This window comes from Cervus elaphus, chromosome 15 (assembly GCF_910594005.1).
Source record: "Cervus elaphus chromosome 15, mCerEla1.1, whole genome shotgun sequence".
NCBI lineage: Eukaryota > Metazoa > Chordata > Mammalia > Artiodactyla > Cervidae > Cervus > Cervus elaphus.
In genome coordinates, this window is record NC_057829.1 from 68959234 (window position 1) to 68982782 (window position 23549).

The window sequence follows — 23549 nt, forward strand, 5'->3', positions numbered from 1 at the left end:
CATATTACTTACTGTCATGGCAATCTCTAGATGTTAGTCTCAAGGTCCATCCTGAACCATGTTAAGTGGAATGAACTTTGGAAATGCGGTTTATATTAATTATCTTTTACTTATCTGTTGATGACAAACTGGGCTCCTGGCAAATCTTCTCCCCTGCAATGCACTGCATGCCAATTGCCAGCTAGGGTTAGAGCTCTCTAGTAAAGAAGGTATGTTTATGACTGTAACTCAATTCTGGCTCATTTTCATAATGATATTTTATGATGATGCAGCTGGATTAAGAAAAAGGTCTGCTGCAGATAGGGAATGCATAAGAAGTGCCAGAGCTGCAATATGTTGTTACCTTGCCACCTTATATTTGTATAACATATGCACAGCATAACAATAAAAAGTAAATTAAAACTGATGAGACACAAAATGAAGCAAAATGAGGCAAAAGGAAAATAAGTAAAAATGTCAGATGGAGCCAGGTATAGGTTGGTCTACCAAACACTTGCCTTCTGCACATCTGCTAAGCCAGCCTTTGGGCTGGAGCTGTTTCTGCACCAATGGGAAGAGAAAAACAAACCCATTTCATAAAATACAGTGAACAAAGTGGGCTTCCCAACTGGCTAGTGGTAAAGAACCTGTCTGCCAATGCAGGACACTTAAGAGATGTGAGTTTCATCCCTGGGTTGGGAAGATACTCTCAGGGAGGGCATAGTAACCCACTCCAGTTTTCTTGCTGGACAGAGGAGCCTGATGGGTTACAGTCCATAGGGTCACAAAGGGTAGGACACGGCTGGAGTGACTTAGCATAGCACACAGTGAACCAAGTATTAAAAGCATTTAGGAGTCAAGTTATTTCTGGTAGAGGAATACAAAGAAATATCCATCATGGATTGTTTTAGACATTGATTTCATGAGGTGTTTGCAAACATGAGCCCAGGAGTCAAATTTCTTGCGTTTGAAAGTAAACCGCTAAAATTTCTTTGCTGTGTTCTCTTGGGCCAAACTATACAAACTTCTTCAGGCTCTTTTCCTCATTACTAATTGTGAATAACAGCACTAGCTTCATGCGATTGTTTTGAGGATATGTTGGATAAGCTATAAAAGAAATTCAACATTTTGCCTATTCATAATAGTAGCTAAAAGTTACTGTTTTTCAGTCACTAAATTGTGTCTGACTCTTTGTGACCCCATTGACTGCAGCACGCCAGGCTTCCCTGTCCTTCACCATCTCCCAGAGTTTGTTCAAACTCATGTGCATTGAGTCTATGATGCCATCCATCCCCTTGGGAGTTTATTTTTAACAGAAGCAAAATTTTTCACAATTTTCACAATAATTTTTGCTAACCAGAGCAACATGATTCAAAGTACATGCGTGTATTGTGATGGTATCAGGACAGATTTCAGTTTAGTGACTGTGAAAGTTGCTCAGTCATGTCCAACTCTTTGCAATCCCATGGACTATACAGTCCATGGGATTCTCCAGGCCTATAGCTTTATAGAATAGCAGGTGGGTGAACACAGCAGGTAAGTTTTGGGCGTGTAAACTAGGAGTATATTTAGGAATAGCTGGAGAAGCATTTCTGTCCTGAGTATAAAACATCAGGTTTGGCTTAAAGAGGTTCCTTACAAAATAGATTGGGAAAATTCTAGGTTAGTAAGTCAAGGCATTTTTCTTTACTTCACAAAATCTCATATATTTTTGTACACTGCTGTGCACTCTGAATCAATGGAAGGGAATATAATGTAATATTCGCCAAACCTGGTTGACCAAAGAATTCTTTCTTCACTGGACATCTTGTAGATTTATGTCCCAAAAGACACAGGAAATGCTGATTGAGGGAGGTGACAGATTTGCACTTCATTCAGACAATGGGTCATAAATACTGTCCCTAAAAGCTGAGATTTTGAGCTTGAATTTAGGATTCCAGCACAGCTACCGTCTGACTCTAGTTAAACATGTCATTTCTCAGCCTAATTGGAAGAAGTGATTGACATTAACCTGTAAATATTGAAGCAAGTAAGGAAGATGTGTCATTGATTAATCTATATCCTTTTAAACCAACAAACTGTTTTTGGTTAGATCTATAAATCACTTACTTCTCCTCTCCTCCCCTCTCTACCTCCCTGTCTCTGTGTTCTCTGAGATTTCAGGTGGAATCTTATGGAACTGTGAGATTCATCCGTCAGTCAATTCAGTCGCTCAGTCATGTCTGACTCTTTACGTCCCTATGGACCCAAAGCACGCCAGACCTCCCTGTCCATCACCGACTCCTGGAGTTTACTCAAACTCATGTCCATTGAGTCAGTGAGTTATTTCTCCACTGATCTCCAGTAGCATATTCAGCACCTACCGACCTGGGGAGTTCATCTTTCAGTGTCCTATCTTTTTGCCTTTTCATACTGTTCATGGAGTTGTCAAGGCAAGAATACTGAAGTGGTTTCCCTTCTCCAGTGGACCACATTTTGTCAGAACTCTCCACCATCATCCATCCACATGGCTCATAGTTTTATTGAGTGAGACAAAGCTGTGGTCCATGTGGTGAGATTCATTACTACTCTTTAATGTTTCTTGTTAATGGTATACATCTATATAAGTTTAGGCGATGAATACATGCAACATATGCTAACTGTAAAAAATAATTCCAAATTTTACAGTATAAGAAGAAAAAAGCTAAAAAAGAAAACTTTTCTTTTTATTAGGTCTTGTAATTTTTCTGACCATTCCTTTAACTGAATGAGTATATAAACATGTACTTTAGAGAAAAAAAAACACAACAGAATTGTATGGTATGTATCTTTCTATACTTGGCTTTTGGACCTTGAAATATTTCCTGTGGATCTTTCTTTGTCTTTGTCTCTTTATTTCCTTTGATCATAGACAAAAAGAGGACCCATGGAACTATAAAACATGATTTCATAAGGAGAAGTTTGCATAGGGAGGCATGAATTGAATAAAATTCTGGGTTGAGAATTTGGGAGTTTTATTGGAAATGGGAGTTACCAATAATTCCTAGACTGGCAAAGAGCATTAAGCACCAGCATTTTAGATCAGTCTGGCAATGAGAGGTGTGATGAAATAGCATTTGTTATGATACTTGTTCATCCTTTAATGCACCGAGGATTGTAATTTTTTAAAAATAAGTAAACACAGTTGTAAACTGTTATTATGGCCATCAAAGTCACCCTTAAGTTTTGGTTTGTTTCCTGCTTGCCTGGGAAAATACTCTCAGTTTTGAAAAACACCAGAAAGTTACAAACTTTCAGGTTCTCTGGAAGTTAGCTACCATGTCAGTCTTTTTCTACAAGAAAAAGTTCAGCTGGGGAGTTGTCTGGGAAGGATCTTACTCTTCCGGGACCAATGATTCCCCTGAGATGTCCAGGATGTTTACAGATGTTTACCGTCTGAGTTAATGCTTTGGGGAAGTAATACACTTACATTTTGTCTGCCTATTTCACCTCCTCCAAACATTAGGACGTTTTGTCCTCCCCAATGCTGTTTGTGGCCAATCACATTTTCTGCCTCTCCAGCATCTCTCCCTATCTCACTGCCTGTCATTCCTGATGAAAATCAATAAAGGCAATGCCTTGTTTGCTGCGTGTCATGTTTGAAGAGGTGCATGTTACTCTGGTTACCTTTAACTGCGGAAAGGGAAGACTTGTGTGCACGCCAGCTAATTGGTGTCAAATCACATCATCTTGCAGTGTGGAGACAGGCACAGATCAGGGTGGCCCAGGATTGTCCCTGTCTCCACTCCACCAGGACCCAGCTGGTATTACAAAGTTACCACAATTTAGCATTGAGGACCCCCACTCCCAGCTTCATACCAAAACAAATTTTGCTTTGAATCGCCTTAATCTTCAGGTCAAAAACATTTCAGGGACTCGAACAACTGAGTCTATCTAATTACTGCAGGTATTTTCCCTTTTTTGGTAGCCAATTCTAGGAGGAATTGTGCTAAATGTCGAACTTAGCATGAAGGTTAATTATGACCCTGGAACAGCTGTGCCCCAACTGAGTCCCTTTCCACCTGCGTTTTTTTTGTTAGGTGCCTCGATCCTCATGCACTCAAGCTACTTGTGTCTTAAACTTACAAGAAAAGAGGATAAATGAGTCACTTTGAAAGCAACCTCTTCATTTCAGAGTTTCCCTGACAGAGCCTTCTGAAATTTCTACTTAGCACTCTTAGAAAATGTGATTTCTTATTGAAAGGAATGTCAAAGAATAGAGCTGGTGGTCTCAAGATACAAATAATTTCCACTCGAATTCTTGGAGTACCATCCCAGGAACCTTTCTACCAGGAACACTTTCCCTAGGTTTCTTGGCTCCTTCTTAGGCTGCATGTCTCAGTTCCAAAGCACTCCTGACCAACTCCACTCTATCTAATGCTCCTTGACTTATCCTCTGCCACAGGAGAAGATATGAACAAAATAGAGGGTTCTGCTTTGCTGCTTGATAGCATGTGTACAATCTTTAATTATTTTTGTTCATTCATTGTTCTAATTGTGTGTGATCTGTTTCCTTCACTGGAATGCAAGGTCCCTACTGGGATGGGGAATTTGCCTGTATTGCTAACCACTGACTGACCAGGGCCAAGTCCATGGTAGGTTGCCAATTAATGTTTAAGTAAAGGGGAAGAAGTAGTATAACTCAGCTCAGGTCCAGAGATCTCAGGCCAGGAGAGCTAGTGGTATAAGTTCCAGTCTGAATATGAAGGTCAGAGAACCAGGAGACTCAATATGTGAGGGCAGAAAAAGAGGGATGTCCCAGCCCAACCAACAAGAGCAAATCTGCCCCTCCCTTTCCTTTTTATCCTATTCATTTCCTCAACAAATTGGATGATGCCCACCCCTAGCTGGTGATGTAGATCTTCTTTACTCATCTACTGATCCATACGCTAAACTCTTTCTGAAACACCCTCTCAGACACATCCAGGAAAAAATGTTTTACCACCTCCTTGGGCATCCCTTAGTCCAGTCAAGTTGACACGTCAAATTAGCCATCATAACTGATGTCCATGGAATCTCAGGACCACTTCCTCTTCTGATGCCGGCAGTCCTCTCTGCTGCCATTGGCCTGAAGGCTATGCCTTTATCTGGTTTCAGATGATGAGATTAGCTGCAACTGTTCATGCTGTTAGGCTTGTGAGTGGAAAATGGCCAAGCTTCCTTTTTATTACTCGTGCATTTGTCATAAGTTTTATATAACAGAAAAAAAAAAGTCAGCTGCAGGACTCGGGGATGAAGCATCCAATAGGGAAGGTCTTGGCAGCCAGTCCTGTGTGTGTGTGTTGAGAGGTGAAGGAGGGGGCAGAAGGAAAACAGGCTGGCTCTTCTCGAGCAGAATATTCTAACTTCTGTTCTAATTTCACCATCGATGCGCAGCTTGCCGCATGGCCTCCTGCGTCAGGTTGGCTGCCAGCTTTAAACACCAGTTTTAATTAATTTAGTCAGAGATTTACAAGAAGAAAAATGAAAGAGAACTAAGCCAAGTGCTTAACTTTAATTCAAAACGAATTACCTGATTTCTTTTAAGGCAAAGCTCCTTAAGCTTCATAGAAGCATTGGCAGCTTTTTCTATTTTCAAAGAACATCTTAATACGTGGTTATTTCCATGTGACTTTCAGAAGCTACAATTCCTTCAGTGTGAGCCTAAAAAGCTTGCATGAGGACTTTTTTGTTTGTAACTGCTGTGGAGCTAGGAAGTGCTTCTTGGAACTACCAAAACCCCCTGTTTTGAGAAAGTGCTGCTTTAGGGCTGATGCAGCATGTTTTGAATTCTGTGTGTGAGATGCTGAAATGCATTCAGATTAGAATCTATCATGGCAACCCGAAGAGATGGTCTGAAAGGTACCTATCCATTTGCTCTGAGATGATCTGGAGGTGCTTTGCTCTTTGTGGCATATAAAACTTGCTTGAGATACTTGTTGAACTGAAGATCACTTGGTCAGACTCCAGGAACTCTGATAGAGGATATAAGAAAGGGCTTCCCAGATGGCACTAGAGGTAAAGAACCCACCTGCCAATGCAGGAGACTTAAGAGATGCTGGTTAAATCCTTGGGTCAGGAAGATCCCCTGCAGGAGAGCCTGGCAACCCACTAAAGTATTCTTACCTGATGAATCCCATGGATATAGGAGCCTTGTGGGCTACAGTCCATGGGTCAGAAAAGTAGGACATGAAGCAACTTAGCATGTGCAATGTAAGCACAGAAGCCCAGGAATTTTCATTTTTCAATATGCCAGAGCATCATGATATGATGTATTTTAGAAACATTGTTCTTGGAGGTTAAAAGAAAACAATAGGATATAAATCCTTAGTGTGTTTAAATGTAGTAAGTGTATTACTGAACCTGCCTTCTAAATGGCCCCCAGTCAGGCAACTTCTTCTCAACAAGTGGACTTTGTCTTTCTTCTACTTAAGACCTTCAATCACTCCCAATATCATTCAATATTCCTTTCAAATGTGTCTGCTCAGCATTTGCTCTTCATTGTTCAGAACAATGACAATAGTGTCACCCTGTTGTTATCCTGCTTATTTAACTCATATGCAGAGTACATCATGCAAAATGCCAAGCTGGATGAAGCACAAGCTGGGATCAAGATTGATGGGAGAAATATCAATAACCTCAGATATGCAGATGACAGTACCCTTATGGCAGAAAGTAAAGAAGAACTAAAGAGTCTTTTAACGAAAGTGAAAAAGGAGAGTCAAAAATTTTACTTAAAACTCAACATTCAAAAAACTAAGATCATGGTATCTGGTCCCATCACTTCATGGCAAATAGATGGGGAAACAGTGGAAATAGTGACAGACTTTATTTTCTTGGGCTCCAAAATCACTACAGATGGTGACTGCAGCCATGAAAATAAAAGACACTTGCTCCTTGGAAGAAAAGTTATGACCAACCTAGACAGTCTTTTAAAAAGCAGAGACATTACTTTGCCAGCAAATGTCCGTCTAGTCAAAGCTATGGTTTTTCCAGTAGTCATGTATGGATGTGAGGGTTGGACCATAAAGAAAGCTGAGTGCCAAAGAATTGATGCTTTTGAACTGTGGTGTTGGAGAAGACTCTTGAGAGTCCCTTGGACTGCAAGAAGATCCAACCAGTTCATCCTAAAGGAAATCAGTCCTGAGTATTCATTGGAAGGACTGATGCTGAAGCTGAAACTCCAATACTTTGGCCACCTGATGCGAAGAACTGACTCATTTGAAAAGACCCTGATGCTGGGAAAGATTGAAAGTGGGAGGAGAAGGGGACAACAGAGGATAAGATGGTTTGATGGCATCACCAACTCAATGGGCATGAGGTTGAGTAAGCTCCATGAGTTGGTGATGGACAGGGAAGCCTGGCATGCTGCAGTCCATGGGGTCACAAAGAGTCGGGCATGACTGAGCAACTGAACTGAACTGAAATGTCCAGAACAATGCTTTATAAATAGAGTGTGTTAAACCTGCAGATTACTGGCTATGCTGAATCAGATTTCCTGGACCTCACCAAGAATCTTCCTTAGTAAATTCCCTGGTGATTTTGATGTATATCAAAGTTTCTATTTGAGATTTTCCCTGGCCTTTTTCCAGCCATTGATTGCATGCATTTTCTGTAGCAACCACACTAATCAGCTTAACATTTCTTCAATATCTCAGACTGTTTCAAGTCTTCTTGGATGTCTCACCATATCTCTCAACCAGGTAACTCTTCATGTCATTCACAAACTTTACTGAGGTCCCATAATCTCCAGGAAGACTTTTATGCCTCTCCAGTCTGAAACCCATGCATCTCTTCTGTGTTCTCCTGGCACCCTCTAAATATCTCCAGCTAAACCTTATCCTGTTGGGTAGACATTGTCAGTTTACTCAGAATTCCTTGAGATCCCAGAGCATATATCATTTGTATGTATCTGAATCACCAGTAATCAACACAGAGATTGTATCATATGCAAGTGTTTAGTTTAATGGCTGTGGAATGAATGAACTATAACTATAATGCAGAACAGTAGACCAATAGTTATATATAGAAAGATGTGGCTTTACATACAAAAAATTATTCTTGACTGGAAAAGTTTTTTAACGTGATGGAATTGATTGGAGATGATTATTTGAAAGGGGTGCATGTCGAGCCTGACCTTGACCAAAGTATATCATGAGAAGAAAAGGACCAGTTGGCATAATCAATGGGAGGAAGGTTGAGGATTCTAGCATGTAGATACCCCAAGAAGAGCTAAGTATAAATGAAGTAGAGAGGTCAGAATTTGGAGCAGAGGGTCAAAGCTCTAGAAGAGGAGTTTATTTAGACCATGGATGCTGAGGATGCTGGTTTGCTTTAGAAGTCTTAGTTTCTGCTCTGAGAATGTCATCTGAAGATTAGCCTTATCTGTGCAACCTTAGCTCACAGGGTACTTCACAGGAACTGTATGATTCCTGGGCAGAAATCAGTGACAATGATCTATTATCCTATAAATCTTTCCTTTTCCTCTTGCTCACCTTGAGGTAACTCAGCTCCATGATTTATAGCTGCTTTTTCTGTAGAATGTCAAGGAAAGATGTCAGACTATGAGGATTTCAGCTTACTTATATTGTAAAGAAAGCAATTATCTTGTTCAGAAGAATATGAGAGAGATTGAAAGAGAGATGGATAGGAGAGGCAGAGATAAAAGTAATGAGAGAAAGAGAAGTTTAACAGACTCTTGGCAGTATTTATTTTAAGCATGTTTATTTCTTGAAGAAAATTACAGGTTCATGTCTTTCACTTTTCATTGAGAAACCCAAAACTTTGAGATGAGAAGTTTTGAGAGGAAAGAGTAGATTTTGAAGAAAGAAAAGAGAAATATATAGTAAAGATGGTCAAGTAATTTAGCAAATGAATCCATAATTTAAAGGTGGATTATTTCCCATTTTTCGAATTTCTTCTGTAGATCCATGGTGCCATTCTGCATCTTTGGTTGTAAACCAACTTAAACTGCATGATTTCTTTTGCCACCCTCTCAGGTTCTTCACATCATTGTTTCTGCCTTATCTCTAGGATTTCTTTTGCCAGGATCTCTCAATCAAAACTCTCCATCAGACCACTTATGGATCATACCATTCTAAGCAGCACTGATTATTTGGACCTAACCTTACTTCTGGGCTTCCCAGGTGGCTCAGTGGTAAAGAATTGGCCTGCCAATGCAGGAGACATGGGTTCAATCCCTGGGTTGGGAGGATCCCTTGGAGAAGGAAATGGCAATCCACTCTAGTATTCTTGCCTGGAAAATTCCATGGATAGAGAAGCCTGGTGGGCTACAGTCCATGGGGTCACAAAAGAATCAGAAATGACTTAGTGACTAAACAACAACACAAAACAACAACCTTATTTTTAGATTAGGTCTTAGTTTTAGATTAGATATAGCAAAACTGAGATTTTTGAGGGTTATAAATGTTGAATTTCATAATCAGAAAATTGAGAAAAAAATTAGATATCAACTAGCTTTAGTAAATAATTCTTGAAATTCTACAGTGCTGGATGGAAGACCATCTGGCTTGTAGAATAGACTTACAATAGGTAATGGGTTAATATTTCTTTTCAAGCCTTCTATATCTTGATTCCAATCTGTCATTTCTCTATTCATCCAGATCTGAAAACTTGAAATAAATTTTGGTATTCTGTTAACCTACAATTTGTCACTCAATTTTGTCCCTTTCAGCCTCTCCAAAGCTGTTCAGGTCTCTCCTCTTCCCTTTAGACTTTCATTGAGATCAGTGCAGATGCCTTTTGACAGTGCTCCATGCCCTCTTTTCCTCTGCCTCCACGTTTTTTCCCCGCTGTTCCTAGACTTATATTTATTAGTATATAAGTATGATTATGCTATAGCTTTTAGTGTTTTCCCATAATAAGCCATTTTCATGGTCTTAAGTTTTAGTCTTGGGGATCTAGTCTTTGTACCTACCCAGCCTCAAGTTCCTTTTTCCTCCTTATCACATACCCATCTCTTTGTGGCCAGAACTACCTACAGATCCTAGACTGTCACAGGCTCTCTTGTCTGCAACAGTGTCCTCATGCTGTTACAATTATTTGCAATGTGCAAGTCAATCTTCATTTGGCCAATGCCTAGGCATTCCTGCAGGATTGAGCTCCTCCAGGAATCCTTTAGGTAACACACCTCTGATTGGCTTTCATCTGTGCTGCAAGGGTACCGTGAGTTAAGAATATTCAGAAATTATCACATCAAACTAGAGTTGTCTTTTGTCTGCTTCCTTTACTGTCTGCAAGTTCCTTACAGGCATGTCTTTCACCTCTGTGTGCCCTGTGTCTAATAAAATGACTTGTCCATTTGTAGTGTGTTGCCTAGAATCCTTTCTTTCAGAAATCACATAGGAATCACTTTATATGATTCTGGTATGTCTGATCTTGGGCCCTTTAGATTTATTGAGGGATATAAGACCAGGCCAGGTTAATCAGTTGCTTCCCCAAGACTGTTATGAGAGGGCTTTGGGAAAGACATGCTCCTCTTCTAGATTCTAAAGCTTTAAGGACATCTAAGCTGAACCTCCGGAGAAGGCAATGGCAACCCACTCCAGTATTCTTGCCTGGAAAATCCCATGGACGAAGGAGCCTGGTGGGCTGCAGCCTATGTGGTTGCTAAGAGTTGGACACGACTGAGTGACGTCACTTTCACTTTTCACTTTCTGCATTGGAGAAGGAAATGGCAACCCACTCCAGTGTTCTTGCCTGGAGAATCCCAGGGACAGAGGAGCCTGGTGGGCTGCTGTCTATGCGGTCGCAGAGAGTCAGACACGACTGAAGCGACTTAGCAGCAGCAGCAAGCTGAACCTCTGATGGCTGTTTTCCCCTTTTGAATTGAGAAAATTGTCTTTAATAAGACAATGAGGCCCATAGACCAAAAGAAATAGAACCTGCAATCACAGGAGTTGAGAGAAACAGAGTGAGACAGCATTTGAGCTTTTTATTCAAGACCTTGTATGGAGGCATAGATGAGATTATCCCATATCCCTATTCTTCTCAGTTATATAAGCAAATAAACACTTCAAATACTGTAATGAGAAAACAAAATGAAGGAAGAAATCTATCAATGTTTATAGAATGGATGAATTAAAAAACAATCTTTCATAAGGTGAAGGGAGGGGAAAGACAGGGTTAAGAAAGATTAGGGCATCAGAAGGCATATGGTAGTCAATTAGGATAGAATCCATACCCTAGGATAGCTTCTAATACAGGCAGAAAGACAGTGCACACACAGAAGGAAAGGACATGTGTAAATCAGTGGCTTATGGACTGAGGATTTGTTGCTGAAGAGACCCATAGCAATCTGCGTGGCATGAGGTTCAGTGCTTACAAACGGACAAGTCAATCATTCTTCTGAAAAAGGGAAAATTAGGATTTAGCATCATAAAATGCATTTAGTTAATTTATCTCATAATTCCATTTATAGCATGCGCCTAACTTAGGGTTAAATTTGTAACATCTCTGTAGAAGTGTATCCTGACAGATATATATTCAGAGTTGCACTTTTGGTCAAAGAACAAAATGATGAAACCCGCCAGGAATGGGCTCAGAATACAGTGAGCCTGACCAGGTCCCATTTGTCACAGTGAGTAAAATGTTGTAAAAAGGGGCACAGACATTACACTCAGAAGCCAACTTCAGTTTCTGACCCTCTGTCACTGAAAACAGGTGAAGGAAGGCCATGCCACAATGCAAGGGACAGCACCAGCCATGGGAACTGTGTCCTCTGTCTGCCCTCCACGCGGCAGTTCTGGGAATTCATATTCACTTCCTGACTCTCTCAGCTTAGATTTTGTACTCACAGAGGGTAGGAAAACCCTTTTCCCCCTTTAATAAAGCTGATGATAGATAATGCAAATGAGCTGGTTCTAGCAGATTCTTACTCTGCATGTGGAAGTCAGTTTCTATCTTAGGACAATGATGTGAAATGTGCTTACAAATCACACAGGGATACTAATTCTAACCATGATTCACTTGGTTACAGAACTAGTTACATGACTAGCAGAAATACATATCTTTTCCACTAAGAACTAATCATGCAAAAAGGGGGTATCTCTGAGGGACCAAAAAAAAAAGGGGGTAGTTCCATAGGTAAAGAGCAAATTAATTCACTTTTAAAAATCATAAAATCTTCCATCATCAGCTTGAAAAACATAGTAATGAATATGAGCATTTGTGTTTTAAAAGAGAAAAGCAATAAGTGAATTTTTCTAATGTATGACCAGTTGATCTAATGAGGAAGAAGAGGGTCCTGAAACAGAAAAAATATTTGAAATTTGTCAAAGTTTTAAGTGACAAAGGTATAGCCATTCCCTTCTCCAGGGGATCTTCCCAACCCAGGCATGGAACCTGGGTCCTCTGTATTTCCTGCATCGCAGGCAGATTCTTTACTCTCTGAGCCACCAAGGAAGGTCCCATTAAGTATCTGACATTTATCTAATATCACCCATTTCCTGGGGGAGACAAACAAGCAAAGAGTAACAACCACTACGACACAGATCAAGTAAAAATAAACAAAATTTTAGCATACAAAGTTAGCAAGTATTTTATTTTCAAACATATTTTAACTTTTCCCTAAATTTAAAATCTGTAAATATTTATTATTTTCATAATTTCAAGGGAGAAAAACAAAACATTTTCCCATTTACTAAAGTATTCTACAATATATGCAGTTGTGAAGATAAAGTTATTTTCTCATCAGGCAATCCTTGTGTCTTTTAGAATTTTTAGGATCTTAGCACGAAAGACTCATTTCATTATTAGCATCCATGGGTGTAAATGGTTTCACACAGTTGTCCATCACCCAAATGATAGAATTTTGAGAACTGCAATGTTGATATCTGTCTTGTAAACTGAAGGTAATGATGGGGGTCTCTTGTGATGGTAAAAGGCCCCTACCACTCTCCAAACAGCACCAATTCAGATCTTTTCAAATCCTTTCTCTAATGAGGTACCAATCATTTAACTTGCAATTTGTTCGTCATAAAAATCTCTTTATTTTGCAGATGTTTGGAGAGCTTTATGTTATCCTCCTTCAGGGAAATAAGGTTTGGAAATTTACTACTAAGTGTAGATGAAAAACTCCTGGGGCTTTTACTTTAGGATTTACTAGTGCTTGGAAGGCCAAGTCTGTCTTGACAGTGGTTGCATAGTAAAGCTTCACTTTTTCCAGAAGATGACTGTGCTCTGAAGGAGACACTAGACAAAATATTTTTATAGCATCACAGTGTGCATGTATCCTTCATACATTGGTCCCTTCCTATCTGCCACCAAGATAACACAAGATCTGAACCCCACCCAACTGATATTATCTGTTACTCCTCCCTGTGAGACTTTCCTCGAAGCTCAGTTGGTAAAGAATCCACCTGCAATGCAGGAGACCTGGGTTCGATTCCTGGGTTGGAAGGATCCCCTGGAGAAGGAAATGGGAACCCACTCCAGTATTCCTGCCTGGGAAATCCCATGGACAGAGGAGCATGGCCTCTGTCCTTGGGGTCTCAAGAGTCAGACACGACTTAGCGACCAAACCACCACCACCACCTCCCTACCTGGAGGAGGGCATGGCATCCCACTCCAGTATTCTTGCCTGGAGAATCCCCATGAAGAGAGGAGCCTAGCAGGCTACAATCCATGGAGACGGGCAGGCTACAGTCCATGGGGTCACAAAGAGTTGGACACGACTGAACAATTAAGCACAGCACAGCACCACCTCCCTATGAAGATTTCTTTCTATTCACTGTTTCATTAACATGTGAACACCACCTCCAATCCTGTCATTTCCAAGTCATGGAGATCTGCCTTGCTTTCTGAAGAGTTCAACATGTGTTAGATGAACAGTAAAACAACCGGAAAATATTTAAAAGTTTTGTGTGTATAATATATGTACATGGGACATGTGTGTGTGTGTATGGGGGACCTGCTTCAATTCTTTCTGCCATTTAAGTCATTGCAACCTTTGAATGACAGCTAGAAGTATGACAGAGAACACTTGCTTGGAGTAAGAGCTGAATTACATTATTTTGTGAGTAGAGTTACAAGGCATAGGACAATCATTAGAAATCACTGCAAGGTATAATTTTTAGGTGTGTACACATAAGTATGCATTGTTTAGCCCTGCAGCTAGTTGGCATTGTACCTTTGTTCCATTTGTATGTATATTTTGCTCTGTAGGAAACCTGGAGGACAAAACATTACCACTAATTTGTTAACATTCTTGTGATTTGTGCTGCAATACATAGAGTGAGAGCAAGCTTCAGTGTTGAAGAAAATTCATCATTTGTATAACAGGTGTTTTAATAACAAGAGGTGCTCAAATTTAAATGCCTAGAGCCATAAGCTGAAGGTAAATCCTTATCTCTGATGTGGGCATAGCCTCTCCCTCACCATATAAATGGCCACTCACTGTGTCCACAGCTTCTTCTCTATTCATGGTCACTTCAACCCAATGAGGGACTCTGTGGCTGGATTATCTGTCAAAAAAATCCCTAATTGTTTTTTTAAGATGTTGTCTTTATGAATAATCCCAATAAATATGCCTTAATAATTAATTTTCAGCCATTTAACATAAAAAGATGTCATTAAAATTAAATTAGATGTCTAGCCTCAGATCTTAATGGAGCTTATTACCCCCCAAATGCAAAATCCACTTTCAATTAAAACTCTTTGCAGCTATAAATGTAATAATAACTGCACCACCAACCCACTTATATTTCTCTCCGATCATCCTGAACATGTCTCTCATCTTGGCACTGTAGGAAGTCTTTGTGTTGGCAGGATATTAGCGAAGCGTGTTGTAGTTAGCACTAATTAATTCATGTTGGTCTCTTCACGATCTAATGAAACAAAATTAAACCTGTATTTTGTTCATTTGGTTCATAGTTTCCAAATGAGACACCCAATGGAGGCTGTGTGAAGGGCATGCAAACTCTGCATAGTTAGCTCTTTGTGGCTTCTTTAATTTTTCCAAAGGGAAAACCCTGAATATCATGCCAAAAGTAGTGATAATGATTATATAACAAAAAAACAGAATGAATTGTCAGAGTGGCTAAGATTTTTCAGAACCTATTTCTAGCTATGAATTTAGAACTAGGCAGTAGTTTCTCCTTAGAACTGACATTTAGGGAATTAAATTAAAGCATAAAACTTGTTCAAGGATTGTGTCTTTGTATAATATGGGAAGGGTGATATCTACACTGCCAAAATCACTTGGAAAATGGAATAATTATTCAAGTAATTTAAAAATCTGACTTTTATTGTGAGAATTTGCAAAATTAATATACATTTGGACATCATGAAGGCAATATTTACCATTCTTATTTGCTTGGTTTTTCATTTTTATTTGGTTAAGGAAGAACTTTCTTGCAAATAACAAAAGTTAAGTTGGTTATAATTTCATAGAGTTGCATACACATTAGATCCTGCAAAATGTAGTCAAGAGGCAAGTTAAAGTCGATTTTTTTTCCTGGTTTATTTTTACCAAGCATAATTGTATATATAGTTTGGAAACTGTTCTGTAATATTTCCCAAGTCACTTTCTGGCTATGTTTTTCTGATTTTTCTCATTAAAAATGAGCATGTGGATCCTGTGATCTCTTGAGACTAAAGTTCAAAATTATATAATTTAAAACACAGCCAAATAATAAGCAGCCAAAATTTTATTCAGAGGAAAATTCATAATCCTATAGGTTTAACACTTGTTACTAAAAGGCATAAAAATTGCTAATATTTACATCACACTTATTGTGCACTGGTAAGAAATTTCTGATTCTATACAGAAATTCCTTTAGACAAGGAGAGTAGGCTACTTTTTTCCTTAAACCACACGCTCAAGTGCAATCAGTTCAGTTCAGTTCAGTCACTCAGTCGTGTCTGACTCTTTTCGACCCCATGAACTGCAGCATGCCAGGCCTCCCTGTCCATCACCATCTCCCGGAGTCCATCCAAACCCATGTCCATCGAGTCGATGATGCCATCCGACCATCTCATCCTCTGTCATCCCCTTATCTTCCTGCTTTCAATCTTTCCCAGCTCAGGATATTTTCAAATGAGTCAGCTCTTTACATCAGATGGCCAAAGTATTGGAGTTTCAGCTTCAGCATCAGTCCTTGCAATGAACACCTAGGACTGATCTCCTTTAGGATGGACTGGTTGGATCTCCTTGCAGTCCAAGGGACTCTCAAGAGTCTTCTCCAACACCACAGTTCAAAAGCATCAATTCTTTGGCACTCAGCTTTCTTTATGGTCCAACCCTCACATCCATACATGACTACTGGAAAAACCATAGCCTTGACTAAACGGACCTTTGTTGGCAAAGTAATGTCTCTGCTTTTTAATATGCTGTCTAAGTTGGTCATAACTTTCCTTCCAAGGAGTAAGCATCTTTTAATTTCATTGCTGCAATCACCATCTGCCCAAACAGTGAATCAAGAAGAAAGAAAGGGAAAGATGGACAATGGACTATCATCTGAGATGGTTGGAAATAGCCAGATTTAAGCAAATAGTACAGATTTTGAGGTCTTGTCCCTAGACAACTGTCAAAAACTTATATGTAGGATAATTTTTCCATCAAAATTTTTCACAATATAACCACAATAGTGTGTAAACATTGACTATTTTCTAGGAATAAGGATGTGTGAGATTCATATTTTGTAGAGAGTTCAGATTATTATTGGGTATTGCCTATCACCTCCAGTCAAGCACAATCCTCCAATCCTCTATATTTTTTATAATGAGTCCACTGTCTTATTCAGTGTAATGACATTACTCCCTTCCCATGACTAATGTAGGAAATCACGAAGTTATTTTCACTTCCTCTTTTTCTCTAATTTCTCACATCTCATCACTTACCAAGAGCTTTTTTTTGTATAGAAATTTTAACTTATAAATCATTTTTATGACAACTTCTACCCTGTTTTTGTCTCAAAACTTTTCTGTCATATAGGAGATCAGTATTGGTATTGTTATATATTTAATTGCTGATAAATAAAAATAAGACTCTAAAATGTATTTGTGTCATACCGCATTTGATATCAGATAAGAAATTTGGATCCAGGCTGCAAACTCCTTATGCATGACCTGAAAAGTTTTCTAATGCTTTTTATTTCTCCCATCTGCTAACCTACAATTGCTAGTTTTCCTGGGACTCTATTAAGAACTTCAGACACTCTGAGAATAGGAAAGTGTATAAGGCCATAACTAATTCAAAACAAAAATAAAACCAAACCGTAAAATAAGATGAAAGAAGGCCAATATAGACCTAAGCTTATCTAGGAAGTTTTAATGCTTAAAATATTGAATATTGTATTGTTTTTATCTTTTCCTCATTTATTTTACTTTCCTGTTTTACTGGTAGTGTAAGAACAGGGTTCATCTTTCTATCAGTTAAGCTATTAATCATACCAATACATTGGTATGTACATATATATGTGTATATATATATATATATATATATATATATAAACTACATGTATCTCTTCCCAGGTTACACAGTGTATTATTGCCTGGAAAATTCCATGGACAGAGAAGAAACCTGGTGGGCTATGGTTCATTGTGTTGCAAAGAATCAGACATGACTGAACACACACATACACACACACACAATACATATGAATACATAATTATTTTATCTATTATATGTGTACGCATGTGTATGTAAGAAGCTTTTACACATATGAACTCCTTTGATATCTACTATGTTTCTCTCTGACTCTGTCTCTCTTCCCTCTTCTCACACACAAACACAAAAACAGCATGCAATTTACCAGTATGTTTTATCAAATTCTCAGGTGGCATTTTCAAAGCCACTGAATTCCTTTGTCATCACTTGTCATATATGTTAAGAAAAAGTCTTAAGTCCCTAGAGAAAGAAGCCTTAGCTGGATTTTCCTAAATAGAAAAGTTCTGTTGGAGATAGGTCCAATTCAATATTTGTTACTGCACACTCTCCAAGGACTTAATTTTCACTTAAAGATAGAAAAGGTTTGGAAATTCCAGTCTCAGTTCTTTCATTAAGTGTGTGCATGTGTGCTAAGTTATTTCAGTCGTGTTTGACTCTTTGCGACCGTATGAACTGTAGCCTGTCAGGCGCCTCTATTTATGGGGTTCTTCCAGCAAGAATACTGGAGTGGGTTGCCATTTCCTCCTCCAGGGATCTTCCTGACCCAGGGATCAAACCCTTGTCTCTTGCATCTCCTGCATTTTCAGGCGGGTTCTTTGCCACTAGCACCTCCTGGAAAGCTTCATCAAGTAGTTGCTGTTAATTTCCAGAGGGAAGGTTAGAACTAATTTCCAAAATTCAGCAGCTCTTCACTGAATGCCTTGGGCATCCAGGACTGTGCTGAACATGTTGGTGGATAACGAAACAGGCAAGAGCTCTTTTGGACTTACAGTACAGTCATGGAAACCAGGTTTCAAGCAAAATGAAAACAGTAGAAAGCAATGAGAAATAAAAAAGGATAATCATAATAATCATAATCATAATCATCAAGAAATAAAAAATGATACTGATAAATTTTAATCATATTGACTATTCTACTAATATGAATTCAGAGACAGAAGATGCTAGGGATTATAGTTAGTAATCAAGGAATCCCTCCAGAAGGACTTTCACAAAGGCAGCCATGCTCACTCTTGTTCCTGCACAGTATACAGCGATTACAATCAACCAGGCCTTTTAAATTGTCTATTTGTGCAAGTTACTGTGTACACAGAATTTGAGCACCATCATTACAGAGTCAGTATTGCCTACCCACATAAGGCAAACACCAATAGAAAAGGATATTGCAAATCATCAAATAAAGAATCTGTAAAATTATGGCCTCTAGGTCAAGTGATGTTCCTTGAACCTTCAGACTAGGTGGTTTTCATGACCCATAAAGGTCCTCCTGTATGGCCAGCGAGTGTGCCAGTCCCCCTGGTAGGGGACCAGCTTATTACCATTGCTCAGATTTCCATTACTCTCTGAAGCAGAAGAAGTAGAGATGATCAGGCTGGCTACTTCTCATAGAGTGGATTCTATCTCCCCCAGTGTTTCTGCTGCTGCTGCTAAGCCGCTTCAGTCATGTCCAACTCTGTGCGACCCCATAAACGGCAGTCCACCAGGCTCCCCCGTCCCTGGGATTTTCCAGTTAAGAACACTGGAGTGGGTTGCCATTTCCTTCTCCAATGCATAAAAGTGAAAAGTGAAAGTGAAGTCGCTCAGTCGTGTCAGACTCTTAGCGACCCCATGGACTGTGGCCTACCAGGCTCCTCCATCCATGGGATTTTCCAGGCAAGAGTACTGGAGTGGGGTGCCATCGTCTTCTCCACCAATGTCTCTAGCAGCCTGATGAACTGAGTAGATGCTTGAATAGGAGTCTGGGAAACCAACGACATGAGAAACTAATTCAATTCTATTCTATTTGACAGAACTGATTTCACTTATCTATGGAAATCATCTCAGATGTGGAAAAAGGAATTGGCCAATTCTGCCATCTTCAGATAGATGTAAAGTTATTTCATGAAACCAAGTAAAAGAGAGTGGAGGGTTGTGGTGCTGGCCAAATGCTCCAGGACCTGGATTCCTAGTTGCCAAGTGCCTCTGGTTTTCACTGTGTGGTTAATCTAAATAGGAGGAAGTTCATCACCTGAGAACTTACTAGAAGTACAGAAGTTTAGATTCCACTTCACCTCTGCTGAAGCAGAATTTGCATTTTACAAAATCCTCAAGGATTTGGTATGCATGCTTAGGTTTCAGAAGCCCTGCACTAGTGAACATCTAACCCATGCCTTCATGAACTTACTATCTAGTACGGAATATGAATAAGAAAAAGAGTTATAAGAATACTCATAACAGTGGCTGACATTTCTTGAGCAATGATTAATTATCAGGCATTTTTCTAAGGGTTAAATTTTTGCTCATTATGTTAACTTGTTTAGCCTTTATTTTAAACTAATGGTATAACACTATCACTCTCATTTTACAAGTAAAGAAATTGAGACACAGCAATTATATTTTAACCAGAGGTAGGGTTAGTAGCAAATGATGATGTTGAGGTTAAAATTGAGGATTGTTGGGTACATTGTGACCTCCTAAACTCCTACATCCTATTAATAATTTCCTAGAGAATAAAATCAGGCTTTCAACTGAAAGAACAAATAACCCAGGCTTCCAGAGAGGTAATGAGTAAGGTGAGATACAGACATGAAGAATAATTAGCCAAAGCAACAGTGTCCATTTGACAGGATCCAGTCCTTCCTTTGTTCTACTGACTCAGTTGACCAGTTCCAAAGTCTGTCCCTTAGTCATGCCAATGTCATTTCTCTTGCATCTTCTCTTTCATCCTCTCTGCTTGTGAATAGGACCACCCTTTTCTCAATCTGTCCCTCTTTTCTTCTGCCTTCTCTGGGATGCTTGTTCCCAGCATCAGGATAATGATTTAAATCTCTTAAGCATGTGCAATCTATGTCTGTGAGCTTTCCATTTTACCCTGGCAACATTTACACCTTTGAATTAAAGAACCCTTTCAACTTAAATGTTGGCCCGACAAAGCACATCTCTAGACAATGATCAATGAAATGTACTCGCTTCTTCTCAGATTAACATGCTTTCCATGTGAGATCTGCCTTTTTTGGAGTAATCAATAGCTTGTTTAAAAAGGAATAAACACATTTTGTATTAGCACTCCCAGAAGGAATGCCTCCAAATGAGGGAACTGAAAAGAGAGAGAGCTGTTTGCTGGGATCAGATCCTGGGTCACAATGGCTCAGAGCCCTGTCTTTTACACTCTGGCCTTTCCTTTAACAAGTCTGATGTGCCTCAGCCTCTTCCGATTACAATAATTGATATTGATCTTGCTTTAAAATGATCGGGATGGGGAATACGTGTAAATCTATGGCTGATTCATATCAATGTATGACCAAAAAAAAATAAATTAAAAAAAAAATGAGTGATTCCTACAGACATGTGAGAATTGTCCTCAAAATAATTCAGTTACTATGAAAAGTCTTCGTTTCTCTATTTACCTTCTCCCCCCAGATCAGAGGTACTCTAAAACGTGCTCACCCAATCCCTGTCTTTCTCTTTCAGCGTGTTACATTGAGTTTAATGTCCTTCAGAACTTGAGGTATGCAGAACATGCCAGGCACCTAATCATACTCAGTGAATGAAAGCTTGTGCTCATCCTCATGCAGCCCAATAAAACACTCAGTCTTGGTTATCCATGCCAGCACCTGAAAGAGTAAACCATCTCCAAGTGACCCCTCCTTGGATTTGCACTGCACCGTGTTAGTGGTGTTAGTGTTTTTGTTGTCATTACTGTTGCTGGGGCACTTTGTGAGTAAAGTTTTCTGTCTTAGAACATAGGCCTATATCCAGGCCCCAAACCCTAATAAAACAGGAAACTGACCTGACAATAAAGACTGGTAAGTTGTTTCATATTAGCAGGGAACTAATTCATCAGTAAATATTAATAGGACAATGGATTATCAAATTATAAATAGGGTGATTTCTAACTCATAACATAACTTAGAATTATTTTTAAAAGCTAAAAATAAAGCCTCAAATGAACCAGAATAATAATATACAGATAACATTTATCTGATTTCTGGGTGGGGAAGATTTTTAAAATAATGTTATGCTAAGGGAAGGTATTTGAAGGTAAGGTCCAAGAATAGGGGTTCTGGCTTCTGACAGATCTTCAGAAAGCCAGACCTACCTCCTACTGACTGTACAACATTTGGAGTAACTGTTTAATCTTTGTAATCTTAGTTTTGGAATTAGTAAGATGGGTGCTATAATAATATTTACTTCCTGTATCTCTTTTTTAAAATTTAATTGACTTACAGTTGATTTATAATGTTGTGTTGATTCCTAACATACAGCAAAGTGATTCAGATACACATCCACATATATTCTTTTCCATCTTCTTTTCTATCATGATTTATCACAGGATACTGAATATAGTTCCCTGTGCTCCGGAGTAGGACCCTGTTGTCCACCCATCCTATGCATAACATTAGCATCTGCTAATCCCAAACTGCCAGTCTATCCCTCCACCACCTACACACCCCCTTGGCAACCACAAGTCTATTCTCTATGTGTGTGAATCTGTTTCTATTTTTTAGATTAGTTCATTTGTTATATTTTAGATTCCACATATAAGTGATACTGTGTGGTATTTGTCTTTGTCTCGCTGACTTAGTATGATAATCTCCAGGTCCATTCATGTTGCTGCAAATGGCATTATTTCATTATTATTTTATGGCTGAGTAATATTCCATTGTGTGTGTATATATATGTGCGTGTGTATATATATGTGTGTGTATTATATATTTATCTGTTGTATATAAATCTTCTTTATCCATTCATCTGTTGATAACCATTTAGGTTGTTTCCATGTTTTTGCTGTTGTGAGTAGTGCTACTATAAACATTGGGATGCATTTGCTTCATGTATTTCTTAAAATTAAAAAAGTAAAGTATGTAAAGAGTTCGGTACATTACCCCACATATAGCAAATGTAAATAAATATGACTGTCCCATCTCATTTTTTAAAATGATTATATGTCAGTTTATCTAAAATTACTAAGAATAATTCAAACAATTCAAGAATAATTCAAAAGCAAATGTCAGCTAGGCATGGCATTTGCTTTTGAAATGCAATCAAAATTTGCATGAAAGGCAAAGGGTTAATATCCTTAACCTCCAATATCTCTTACAAAAAGAGAAATTTACTCTGATTAAAAATGAGCACCAACCATCACAGATAAGTCATAAATAACAAACCAAAACCTGCATATATTAGCCAATAGCCAATGATTGTATGTAAATACAGTCAACCTTATAGGTAATCAGGCAAATACAAATCATATAACAGTTTCAACTATAACATTGAAAAAGCCCTATTTGAGTGTCTTAAGTAGCAAGCAATCCTGTGGTATGTGGAAAGGACTATAGGATACATACTTTTCCAGGGTAATTTGCCAAGATACGTCAAAATTCCTAAAAATGTTCATACCCTTTAATCCTGCAATACTCCAGCTAGGAATTAATCATAAAGAAATCATCAGAGATGTGTCCAAATGCTTAAGATGTTTATCTAAGACAGTTCTTAATTGTGAAAATGTTGAAACAACCTAAATGTTCAATAATAGGGTATCAGTTATTAAGTCATACTATATTTTATGTTGTTTCAATAAGTTATATCTATATGAAAAATAATTTTATAAATAATTTTAGTAGAGTAGGAAAAAATAGTATTTAGTCACACTTCTAAAAGGTTATAAAATGGTACATAAAACATCATAACATTACTTAAGTATAAAGAAAGTGTATGTAACACATTACCAGTTCGGTTTTACTGAAGTACACAAACATGTTTATAATGAGATATAGTAAAATTACAGATCAGTTTTCAATGTATATGTCTTGTATTTTTTTCTTTTTATGCTTTAAATTTTTATACTTTCCAAATTTTACTCAATAGTCTTTTTAATCAAAATATAAGACTGAAGATTATAGCATAAACATGTTGCCCTAGAGAAGCTTCATGCAGATAAGAGAGGATTGTGCATCATCTTAGA